Raw genomic sequence first — 12,670 nt, forward strand, 5'->3', positions numbered from 1 at the left:
CGCAGGAGACTGGGCACATCTAAAGAAAGCTTTAGGACTATCTGGTGTGCACTGGCTCCTCCCCCTATGACCCTCCTCCAAGCCTCAGTTAGGATACTGTGCCCGGACGAGCGTACACAATAAGGAAGGATTTTGAATCCCGGGTAAGACTCATACCAGCCACACCAATCACACTGTACAACTTGTGATCTGAACCCAGTTAACAGCATGATAACAGAGGAGCCTCTAGAAAAGATGGCTCACTACAGCAATAACCCGATTTTTTGGTAACAATAACTATGTACCAGTATTGCAGACAATCCGCACTTGGGATGGGCGCCCAGCATCCACTACGGACTACGAGAAATAGAATTATCGGTAAGTAAATTCTTATTTTCTCTAACGTCCTAAGTGGATGCTGGGGACTCCGTAAGGACCATGGGGATTATACCAAAGCTCCCAAACGGGCGGGAGAGTGCGGATGACTCTGCAGCACCAATTGAGAGAACTCCAGGTCCTCCTCAGCCAGGGTATCAATTTTGTAGAATTTTACAAACGTATTTGCTCCTGACCAAGTAGCTGCTCGGCAAAGTTGTAAAGCCGAGACCCCTCGGGCAGCCGCCCAAGATGAGCCCACCTTCCTTGTGGAGTGGGCATTTACAGATTTTTGGCTGTGGCAGGCCTGCCACAGAATGCGCAAGCTGAATTGTACTACAAATCCAACGAGCAATAGTCTGCTTAGAAGCAGGAGCACCCAGCTTGTTGGGTGCATACAGGATAAACAGCGAGTCAGATTTTCTGACTCCAGCCGTCCAGGAAACATATATTTTCAGGGCCCTGACAACGTCTAGCAACTTGGAGTCCTCCAAGTCCCTAGTAGCCGCAGGCACCACAATAGGTTGGTTCAGGTGAAACGCTGAAACCACCTTAGGGAGAAACTGAGGACGAGTCCTCAATTCCGCCCTGTCCGAATGGAAAATCAGATAAGGGCTTTTACAGGATAAAGCCGCCAATTCTGACACGCGCCTGGCCCAGGCCAGGGCCAACAGCATGACCACTTTCCATGTGAGATATTTTAACTCCACAGATTTAAGTGGTTCAAACCAATGTGACTTTTGGAACCCAAAAAACTACATTGAGATCCCAAAGTGCCACTGGAGGCACAAAAGGAGGCTGTATATGCAGTACCCCTTTTACAAACGTCTGAACTTCAGGGACTGAAGCTAGTTCTTTTTGGAAGAAAATTGACAGGGCCGAAATTTGAACCTTAATGGACCACAATTTCAGGCCCCTAGACACTCCTGTTTGCAGGAAATGTAGGAATCGACCCAGTTGAATTTCCTCCATCGGGCCTTACTGGCCTCGCACCACGCAACATATTTTCGCCAAATGCGGTGATAATGTTTTGCGGTTACATCCTTCCTGGCTTTGATCAGGATAGGGATGACTTCATCCGGAATGCCTTTTTTCCTTCAGGATCCGGCGTTCAACCGCCATGCCGTCAAACGCAGCCGCGGTAAGTCTTGGAACAGACAGGGTCCTTGTTGGAGCAGGTCCCTTCTTAGAGGTAGAGGCCACGGATCCTCCGTGAGCATCTCTTGAAGTTCCGGTTACCAAGTCCTTCTTGGCCAATCCGGAGCCACGAATATAGTGCTTACTCCTCTCCATCTTATCAATCTCAGTACCTTGGGTATGAGAGGCAGAGGAGGGAACACATACACTGACTGGTACACCCACGGTTTTACCAGAGCGTCTACAGCTATTGCCTGAGGGTCCCTTGACCTGGCGCAATACCTGTCGAGTTTTTCCCAACGGTTTATAATCATGTGGAAGACTTCTGGGTGAAGTCCCCACTCTCCCGGGTGGAGGTCGTGCTGAGGAAGTCTGCTTCCCAGTTGTCCACTCCCGGAATGAATACTGCTGACAGTGCTATCACATGATTTTCCGCCCAGCGAAGAATCCTTGCAGCTTCTGCCATTGCCCTCCTGCTTCTTGTGCCACCCTGTCTGTTTACGTGGGTGACTGCCGTGATGTTGTCCGACTGGATCAACACCGGCTGACCTTGAAGCAGAGGTCTTGCTAAGCTTAGAGCCTTGTAAATGGCCCTTAGCTTCAGGATATTTATGTGAAGTGATGTCTCCAGGCTTGACCATAAGCCCTGGATATTCCTTCCCTGTGTGACTGCTCCCCAGCCTCGCAGGCTGGCATCCGTGGTCACCAGGACCCAGTCCTGAATGCCGAATCTGCGGCCCTCTAGAAGATGAGCACTCTGCAACCACCACAGGAGGGACACCCTTGTCCTTGGTGACAGGGTTATCCGCTGATGCATCTGAAGATGCGACCCGGACCATTTGTCCAGCAGGTCCCACTGGAAAGTTCTTGCGTGGAATCTGCCGAATGGGATTGCTTCGTAGGAAGCCACCATTTTACCCAGAACCCTTGTGCATTGATGCACTGAGACTTGGCTCGGTTTTAGGAGGTTCCTGACTAGCTCGGATAACTCCCTGTCTTTCCCCTCCGGGAGAAACACCTTTTTCTGGACTGTGTCCAGGATCATCCCTAGGAACCGAAGACAAGTCGTCGGAACCAGCTGCGATTTTGGAATATTGAGAATCCAATCGTGCTGCCGCAACACTACCTGAGATAGTGCTACACCGACCTCCAACTGTTCCCTGGATCTTACCCTTATCAGGGAATCGTCCAAGTAAGGGATAACTAAAATTCCCTTCCTTCGAAGGAATATCATCATTTCGGCCATTACCTTGGTAAAGACCCGGGGTGCCGTGGACCATCCATACGGCAGCGTCTGAACTGATAGTGACAGTTCTGTACCATAAACCTGAGGTACCCTTGGTGAGAAGGGTAAATTTTGACATGAAGGTAAGCATCCTTGATGTCCCGAGACATCATGTAGTCCCCTTCTTCCAGGTTCGCAATCACTGCTCTGAGTGACTCAATCTTGAATTTGAACCTCTGTATGTAAGTGTTCAAAGATTTTAGATTTAGAATCGGTCTCACCGAGCCGTCCGGCTTCGGTACCACAACAGTGTGGAATAATACCCCGTTCCCTGTTGCAGGAGGGGTACCTTGATTATCACCTGCTGGGAATACAGCTTGTGAATGGCTTCCAAAACTGTCTCCCTGTCAGAAGGAGACATCGGTAAAGCCGACTTTAGGAAAACGGCGAGGGGGAGACGTCTCGAATTCTAATTTGTACCCCTGAGATATCACCTGAAGGATACAGGGGTCTACTTGCGAGTAAGCCCACTGCGCGCTGAAATTCATTGAGACGGGCCCCCCACCATGCCTGATTCTGCTTGTAAAGCCCCAGCGTCATACTGAGGGCTTGGCAGAGGCGGGAGAGGGTTTCTGTTCCTGGGAACTGGCTGATTTCTGCAGCCTTTTTCCTCTCCCTCTGTCACGGGGCAGAAATGAGGAACATTTTGCCCGCTTGTCCACGAAAAGACTGAGCCTGATAATACGGCGTCTTCTCATGTTGAGAGGCGACCTGGGGTACAAACGTGGATTTCCCAGCTGTTGCCGTGGCCACCAGGTCTGAAAGACCGACCCCAAATAACTCCTCCCCTTATTAAGGCAATACTTCCAAATGCCGTTTGGAATACGCATCACCTGACCACTGACGTGTCCATAACCCTCTACTGGTAGAAATGGACAACGCACTTAGACTTGATGCCAGTCGGCAAATATTCCGCTGTGCATCACGCATATATAGAAATGCATCTTTTAAATGCTCTATAGGCAAAAATATACTGTCCCTATCTAGGGTATCAATATTTTCAGTCAGGGAATCCGACCATGCCAACCCAGCACTGCACATCCAGGCTGAGGCGATTGCTGGTCGCAGTATAACACCAGTATGTGTGTAAATACATTTTAGGATACCCTCCTGCTTTCTATCAGCAGGATCCTTAAGGGCGGCCATCTCAGGAGAGGGTAGAGCCCTTACAAGCGTGTGAGCGCTTTATCCACCCTAGGGGGTGTTTCCCAACGCACCCTAACCTCTGGCGGGAAAGGATATAATGCCAATAACATTTTAGAAATTATCAGTTGTTATCGGGGGAAAACCACGCATCATCACACACCTCATTTAATTTCTCAGATTCAGGAAAACTACAGGTAGTTTTTCCTCACCGAACATAATACCCCTTTTTGGTGGTACTCGTATTATCAGAAATGTGTAAAACATTTTTCATTGCCTCAATCATGTAACGTGTGGCCCTACTGGAAGTCACATTTGTCTCTTCACCGTCGACACTGGAGTCAGTATCCGTGTCGGCGTCTATATCTGCCATCTGAGGTAACGGGCGCTTTAGAGCCCCTGACGGCCTATGAGACGTCTGGACAGGCACAAGCTGAGTAGCCGGCTGTCTCATGTCAACCACTGTCTTTTATACAGAGCTGACACTATCACGTAATTCCTTCCAACAGTTCATCCACTCAGGTGTCGACCCCCTAGGGGGTGACATCACTATTACAGGCAATCTGCTCCGTCTCCACATCATTTTTCTCCTCATACATGTCGACACAAACGTACCGACATACAGCACACACACAGGGAATGCTCTGATAGAGGACAGGACCCCACTAGCCCTTTGGGGAGACAGAGGGAGAGTTTGCCAGCACACACCAAAGCGCTATATATATACAGGGATAACCTTATATAAGTGTTTTTCCCCTTATAGCTGCTGTATTGTTAATACTGCGCCTAATTAGTGCCCCCCTCTCTTTTTTAACCCTTTCTGTAGTGTAGTGACTGCAGGGGAGAGCCAGGGGAGCTTCCCTCCAACTGAGCTGTGAGGGAAAATGGCGCCAGTGTGCTGAGGAGATAGGCTCCGCCCCTTTTTCGCGGACTTTTCTCCTGCTTTTTTATGGATTCTGGCAGGGGTTAAAATTCATCCATATAGCCCTGGGGGCTATATGTGATGTATTTTCGCCAGCCAAGGTGTTTTTATTGCTGCTCAGGGCGCCCCCCCCTAGCGCCCTGCACCCTCAGTGACCGAAGTGTGAAGTGTGCTGAGGAGCAATGGCGCACAGCTGCAGTGCTGTGCGCTACCTTGGTGAAGACAGGATGTCTTCTGCCGCCGATTTTCCGGACCTCTTCTGTCTTCTGGCTCTGTAAGGGGGCCGGCGGCGCGGCTCTGGGACCCATCCATGGCTGGGCCTGTGATCGTCCCTCTGGAGCTAATGTCCAGTAGCCTAAGAAGCCCAATCCACTCTGCACGCAGGTGAGTTCGCTTCTTCTCCCCTTAGTCCCTCGATGCAGTGAGCCTGTTGCCAGCAGGTCTCACTGAAAATAAAAAACCTAAACTAAAACTTTCACTAAGAAGCTCAGGAGAGCCCCTAGTGTGCACCCTTCTCGTTCGGGCACAGAGATCTAACTGGGGCTTGGAGGAGGGTCATAGGGGGAGGAGCCAGTGCACACCAGATAGTCCTAAAGCTTTCTTTAGATGTGCCCAGTCTCCTGCGGAGCCGCTATTCCCCATGGTCCTTACGGAGTCCCCAGCATCCACTTAGGACGTTAGAGAAAAGGGGAAAGCCAAGATTAGATTTTGAATCTAGTCACTGACTTGCCCCATATTAGATTATGACATTCTTATCTGCGTTTCTACCTGTGTACAAAAGATATTTCATGTGTTACAGCATTGGTGTATCTATAATGGGTGCGGTGCACACGGGCCCCTGAGTCCCGGGGGGGCCACACCGCACACACTGCACCCTTTCCGAAGTCCATCGCTGACTGTGTGTGGGCCCCGTCCTCTCCCGTAGCAGTCACGCCGCTGCTAGCGCATTGACCACTAGAGACTCTGGCACAGTGCTAGAGTCTACAGCGCATGCGCAAGACTCCAGAAAAATGGCGCTGCGGCCATTTTTCATAGTCCTGCGCATGCGCTGTAGACTCTGGCACTATGCCAGAGTCTCAGCGCTGAGAGCGATAGCAGCGGCATGACGGCTGCGAGAGAGGAGGGGGCCCACTGCCCACACATGGAGTCTGCACACGGGTCCCCTCCTCTCTAGAGACGCCCCTGTGTTACAGTCTCGTTCACTAGCTTTACCCGTGTGGCTGAGACTGGATTATCAGTGGCAAACCAGAAGCGAGCTACGCATACTTTTGCTAATACACATAACATATTGCCGGGCATACAGTGGGGATCGAAAGTTTGGGCACCCCAGGCAAAAATGTATTTTAATATGCAAAAAAAAGCCAAGGAAAGATGGAAAAATCTCCAAAAGGCATCAAATTACAGATTAGACATTCTTATAACATGTCAAAAAAAGTTTGATTTTATTTCCATCATTTACACTATCAAAAGAACAGAAAACAAAAAATGGCGTCTGCAAAAGTTTGGGCACCCTGCAGAGTTAATACCTTGTACTGACCCCTTTGGACAGCTGAGACCTGGCAGTGTCATGGATTGTTCTCAATCATCGTCTGGAAAGACGATCTCAAAGGTTTTAAAAGCCCAGACTCATCTGACCTTGCCCAGACTCATCTGACCTTGCTCCAACAATCAGCACCATGGGTTCCTCTAAGCAGTTGTGTAGAACACTGAAACTGAGAATAGTTGACGCTCACAAAGCAGGACAAATTTATAAGAAGATAGCAAAGCGTTATCAGATGCCCATATCCTCTGTTCAGAATGTAATTAAGAAATGCCAGTCATCAGGAACATTGGAAGTTAAAGCAAGATCTGGAAGACCAAGAAAAATATCAGACAGAACAGCTTGCAGGATTGGGAGAAAAGCAAGTCAAAATCCACGTTTGACTGCACGATCCCTCCAGGAAGATCTGGCAGACACTGGAGTTGTGGTACACTATTCCACTATAAAGAGATACTTGTACAAATATGGTCTTCATGGAAGAGTCATCAGAAGAAAACCTCTTCTACGTCCTCACCACAAAAATCAGCATTTGAAGTTTGAAAATGAACATATAGACAAGCCTGATGCATTTTGGAATAAAGTTTTGTGGACCAATGAGGTTAAACTCAAACTTTTTGGCCGGAATGAGCAAAGGTACGTTTGGAGAAGGAAGGGCACAGAATATAATGAAAAGAACCTCTGTCCAACTGTTAAGCATGGGGGTGGATCAATCATGCTTTGGGGTTTTATTGCAGCCAGTGGCACAGGGAACATTTCACGAGTAGAAGGAAAAATGGATTCAATAAGATTCCAGCAAATTTTGGACGCTAACTTGATGCCATCTGTGAAAAAGCTGAAGTTACAGAGAGGCTGGCTTCTACAAATGGATAATGATCCTAAACACACCTCAAAATCCACGATGGATTACATCAAGAGGTGGTTTTGCCATGGCCTTCACAATCTCCTGACCTCAACATAATTGAAAATCTATGGATAGACCTTAAAAGAGCAGTGCGTCACAGACAGCCCAGGAATCTCAAAGAACTGGAAGACTTTTGTAAGGAAGAATGGGCGAAGATACCTCAAACAAGAATTGAAAGACTCTTGGCTGGCTACAAAAAGCGTTTACAAGCTGTGATACTTGCCAAAGGGGGCAGTACAAGGTATCAACTCTGCAGGGTGCCCAAACTTTTGCAGACGCCATTTTTTGTTTTCTGTTCTTTTGATAGTGTAAATGATGGAAATAAAATCAAACTTTTTTTGACATGTTATAAGAATGTCTAATCTGTAATTTGATGCCTTTTGGAGATTTTTCCATCTTTCCTTGGCTTCTTTTTGCACATTAAAATGAATTTTTGCCTGGGGTGCCCAAACTTTCAATCCCCACTGTATATATCCAACACATCATCTGCTACCGCTCCTAGCGCGCATGTAGTGGGAGTTGCTATATCACATGAAATCATACTGAATACAATAATGCTAAGAATACTACCCCAGAAGTTTTTAATGTCATGGACCAGGGAGTGGGACTCACCTCCGGTGATGGTCTCCGGGGGCTCTCTGTCAGATGGCTAGTGCTGCGGCGGTGGAGGTCTGTGAGGGCCACTGGTGTGCTGCAGCTGAGAGGGAGCTGGTGACTGTGCGGCCTGCTGTCACTGCAGCCCTGTGCAGGGAGGCTGTCTGTGTAAGATCCCATGCTCTGGAGCACTGTGCAGGGAGGCTGCCTGAGCAAGCTCCCCTTCCCTGGCATGTCTGCAGTACTGGGGGCCGCCATATTGGAGACCAATTCATAGTATGCCAATGGGACTTGGTCTCTGGGCTCTTCCAGCCAATCACAGGCTGAGCTCTCTGGTAAAGGAGGGCAGTCCAGTTTCAAACCTTGCCAGTGCTTTATGTTTCTGTCCCAGTGGTTTAGCTCTGCGCTCCCACAGGTCCACCTGTGTGCCTTTCAGTGTCTCTTGGATTTTCAGCTCCACGGAATTCTCACCTCAGCTGTCGTTTGCTGCACAACTGTCAGTGGTTACCCCGGCCCCGCGGGTAACAGCTTGCCACTTAGGACTGTGTCTCCTGGAGTTCTATCCGCAGAGGATTTCCCGGCAGTTCTGCAGTGCTTTTCCGTCATGTCAGACAATCATCCATTCTGCAAATCCCTTCAGTGCTCTTCAGTCACGTCTACCAATCATCCATTCTGCAAAACCCATTTCAGTGTTCTTCAGCCACGACTAATAATCATCCATTCTGCAAACCTCTATCAGTGTTCTTCAGCCACGACTAATAAGCATCCATTCTGCAAAACTCCTTCAGTGTTCTTCAGTCACGACAATTAACTATCCAACGTGCAAACTCTGCAGTATTCACTAGCCACATCAGACAGTCATTTATTATACAGACTCTTTCAATAACTCTGCCCATGAATACTCTACATCCTAATCTTTTGGAATTCTTCATCTTTGTTCTTTAAATATTAGCTCTTATATGTATTTCCATTAATAAAAGCATATGATAAGAAACTACATACGTCCTCCTCGTTTCCTCATTGCAGAGGCATGCACTTCTACCTCTAGTACACATCCAACAAATTCACAAATTCTACCGTCTGTGACATTTAATATGTGACCAATCACATAATAAATGCCAAATACTGAATTTGCTATATCCGCTCCGCAGTAGCGGATCTTGCCACGGGCAAGCAGGACTTTTGCCCGGGGCGCCGCCTTCCGGAGGGCGCCGCACCATGGCAAGATCCGCTACTGTGCCCCCCGCTGTGAAGGGAACTAGACGCTACCCATCTAGTTTCCCTTCGTGGAGAGGACCTTTGATGTGTGGTGCACGATGACGTCATCGCGCACCGCAAAGCATTGTGGGACTGACACAGACGCTAGGGGTCATAATTGACCTCTAGTGTCAATCTGTCCCATAGATCCGAGGAGAGGAGCGGCGCCGGTGGAGGTCTGCAGCGGTCGGGAATCAGGAGCGGGGATAGTAAGTATGAATTTTTTTTTGTGTGTGTAAGCGGCGCTACTCCTACAGGGGGCACAAATGGGAGCACAACTCTACAGGGTGCGTAACTGACCATGCCCCCTGTATGAAGCCACACTCCTATTTTCAGCCCGGGGCACCAAAAGGGCTAGAAACGGCCCTGCCGCTCCGTATTTGGGACACTTCAAATTAGCTCTACCTCAGAACTTAAGTAATTGCGCGGGTGTAAGATAAACCCTGTGCAGAATAAACAGCTGTATCTGTTGGTAACAAATTGTGGCTGTAGATCTACTTGGGCTTCTCAACTCGGCTCACCATAGTTCATCTGGAATCTGTCTCAGGTCTATCTGCCACTTTTTCTGAAGAAAGGGCAGGTCTGTATCGTGATGTGTCTGTATCTTAAACAGATCCCAGACCCAGATATCAAATGCCCAGGCCTTATTGATTTTAATAATAGTTTTATTGGGGAATCCTTTATTATCAAAGTTCCTTACTTAAAGTGGGTGTTCAACATCTAACAAAGCTGAAGGTATTTATAAAAACAGGTTCTGGGGACTTAAAATTCTGATAAGAATTGAGAAAATGAAGAGTGTCAAAGATATTAGAGATGAGTGGGTTCGGTTCCCTAAGAATGCACTAAGAACCGAACCCTACGGGACTTCACTACCCGAGCCCGAATCCGAGTCAGGCTCGGGTTTTCCCGCCTGACTCGGAAACCAGAACGAGGTAAAACGTCATCATCCCGCTGTCGGATTCTCACCGGGTTTGGATTCCATATAAGGAGCCGCACGCCACCGGCATTTTCACTACGGCATTGGAGAGTGTAGAGAGAGGACGTGTCTCCGTCCTCAGTGTCCTGCATCAGTACAGTGGTAGTGTCTTGTGCTGCATCAGTCCAGTCACAGTGGTTGTGTCCTCTGCTGCCATATGTCCAGTGCTGCTGTGTAAGTCCAGCCCAGTGGTGCTTTATTGTTCTGCATCAGTACAGTGGTAGTGTCTTGTGCTGCATCAGTCCAGTCACAGTGGTGGTGTCCTCTGCTGCCATATGCCCGTGCTGCTGTGTAAGTCCAGCCCAGTGGTGCTTTATTGTGCTGCATCAGTACAGTGGTAGTGTCTTGTGCTGCATCAGTCTAGTCACAGTGGCGATGTCCTCTGCTGCCATATGTCCAGTGCTGCTATTTCAGTCCAGTCCATTGCAGTGGTGCTGTGTTGTCTTGCATCAGTCCAGTGGTGGTGTCCCTGTGCTGCCGTATATGTCCAGTGATACTGCCGTATATGTCCAGTGATACTGCCGTATGCGCTCAGCGGTACTGGCGTATAAATCCAGTGATACTGCCATATATACCCAATTGGCGCTTAATAATATGTGCATGCAACCAATGAGAAAATAAAAACACAATTTATGTGGCTGTGGCTGATGTAAGGTGCACTCCGGCTGTACCGGGGCCTCCAGAAGCCGGTCCTGATGGAATGGATGTTTGCAGGTGAAGGTGCAGATAGTTGTGAGATACAGGGGGAGGTTATACAGACGCTCGTATCTTCGACGCGTTTCCCCGCACTACAAGGCGGCTTTTTCAGGAAGCCGCCTTGTAGTGCGGGGAAAAACATCAACTTACAGAGGCATTAACTTACAGAGACTTTCCATCAGCGTTGAGACAGGCTTCACAAAGTACTGACAATCTCCGCTGGTAGGACAATACCCAGCTGGTAATATAACATCATTTTTAACCTATTATTCTTTTTATGCAGTTGCATTATAGTGCAGGGTTTTGTGAGTATATGAATAAACACCAGTTAACCTATTACATGATTTACTGAACTCACAGTTTACTAGTGTTATTTCAAATTGTGTATTATCTTATATTGAATTCATTATTGTATCAACTGTAATTATGAACTACAACAAATAACAATTATACAATTTATATAATTGTAAAATCAGGCGCTCTGTTAAATATAGCAAAATGAAACAAAACAAATAATGCTGATCTTATCGGTCTACTTTAAAAAAAAAAATGGAATCATTGTAATTATAAACCCCTGGGAGGTTATCTTTTATCATTACATGTGAACAAATTGTGTTTCTCTGACGTCCTAGTGAATTCTGGGTACTCCGTAAGGACCATGGGGTATAGACGGGCTCCGCAGGAGACTGGGCACTCTTAAAAGAAAGATTAGGTACTATATCTGGTGTGCACTGGCTCCTCCCTCTATGCCCCTCCTCCAGACCTCAGTTAGTATCTGTGCCCGGCCAGAGCTGGATGCACCCTAGGGGCTCTCCTGAGCTTCCTAGAAAAGAAAGTATTTGTTAGGTTTTTTATTTTCAGTGAGATCTGCTGGCAACAGACTCACTGCTACGTGGGACTGAGGGGAGAGAAGCGAACCTACCTGCTTGCAGCTAGCTTGGGCTTCTAAGGCTACTGGACACCATTAGCTCCAGAGGGATCAAACACAGGCCCAGTCCTCGGTCGTCCGGTCCCGGAGCCGCGCCGCCGTCCCCCTTGCAGAGCCAGAAGAACGAAGAGAAGTTGAAAATCGGCGGCTGAAGACTCCGGTCTTCATTAAGGTAGCGCACAGCACTGCAGCTGTGCGCCATTGCTCCCTTAGCACACCACACACTCCGGTCACTGATGGGTGCAGGGCGCTGGGGGCGGGCGTCCTGGGCAGCAATTAGATTACCTTACTTGGCGAAAAGCACATAATACAGTCTGATAAACTGTATATGTGCATTAACCCCCCCGCCATTAAAGTACATAAAAGGACAGAAGCCCGCCGCTGAGGGGGCCGGGCCTTCTTTCTCAGCACACCGGCGCCATTTTCTCTTCACGGCTCAGCTGGAAGGAAGCTCCCCAGGCTCTCCCCTGCAGTATCCTGGTACACAAAGGGTAAAAAAGAGAGGGGGGGGGCACATAAATTTAGGCACAAAACTGTGTATATAAGCTGCTATAGGGGAAAAATCACTCAGTATAGTGTACATCCCTGTATTATATAGCGCTGTGGTGTGTGCTGGCATATTCTCTCTCTGTCTCTCCAAAGGGCCTGGTGGGGGAACTGTCTTCAAATAGAGCATCCCCTGTGTGTGTGGTGTGTCGGTACGCGTGTGTCGACATGCAGAGCCGGCCCTAACCAATATGATGCCCTAGGCAAGATTTTGGCTGGTGCCCCCTAACACCACCGCTGGTTCTGCCTCTGACCTTGCACATCTTTCCCAGCACCATTACCCCTCACCCATAGCAGTCCTTGTACCCCCTATATTTTAAATAGGAATAGTTCGCACATTTGACGCACAGCCCAAAAAGGGGCATCTTCTTGCTGGGAAGGGACATGGCCA

This window comes from Pseudophryne corroboree, chromosome 5 (genome assembly GCF_028390025.1).
Source record: "Pseudophryne corroboree isolate aPseCor3 chromosome 5, aPseCor3.hap2, whole genome shotgun sequence".
NCBI lineage: Eukaryota > Metazoa > Chordata > Amphibia > Anura > Myobatrachidae > Pseudophryne > Pseudophryne corroboree.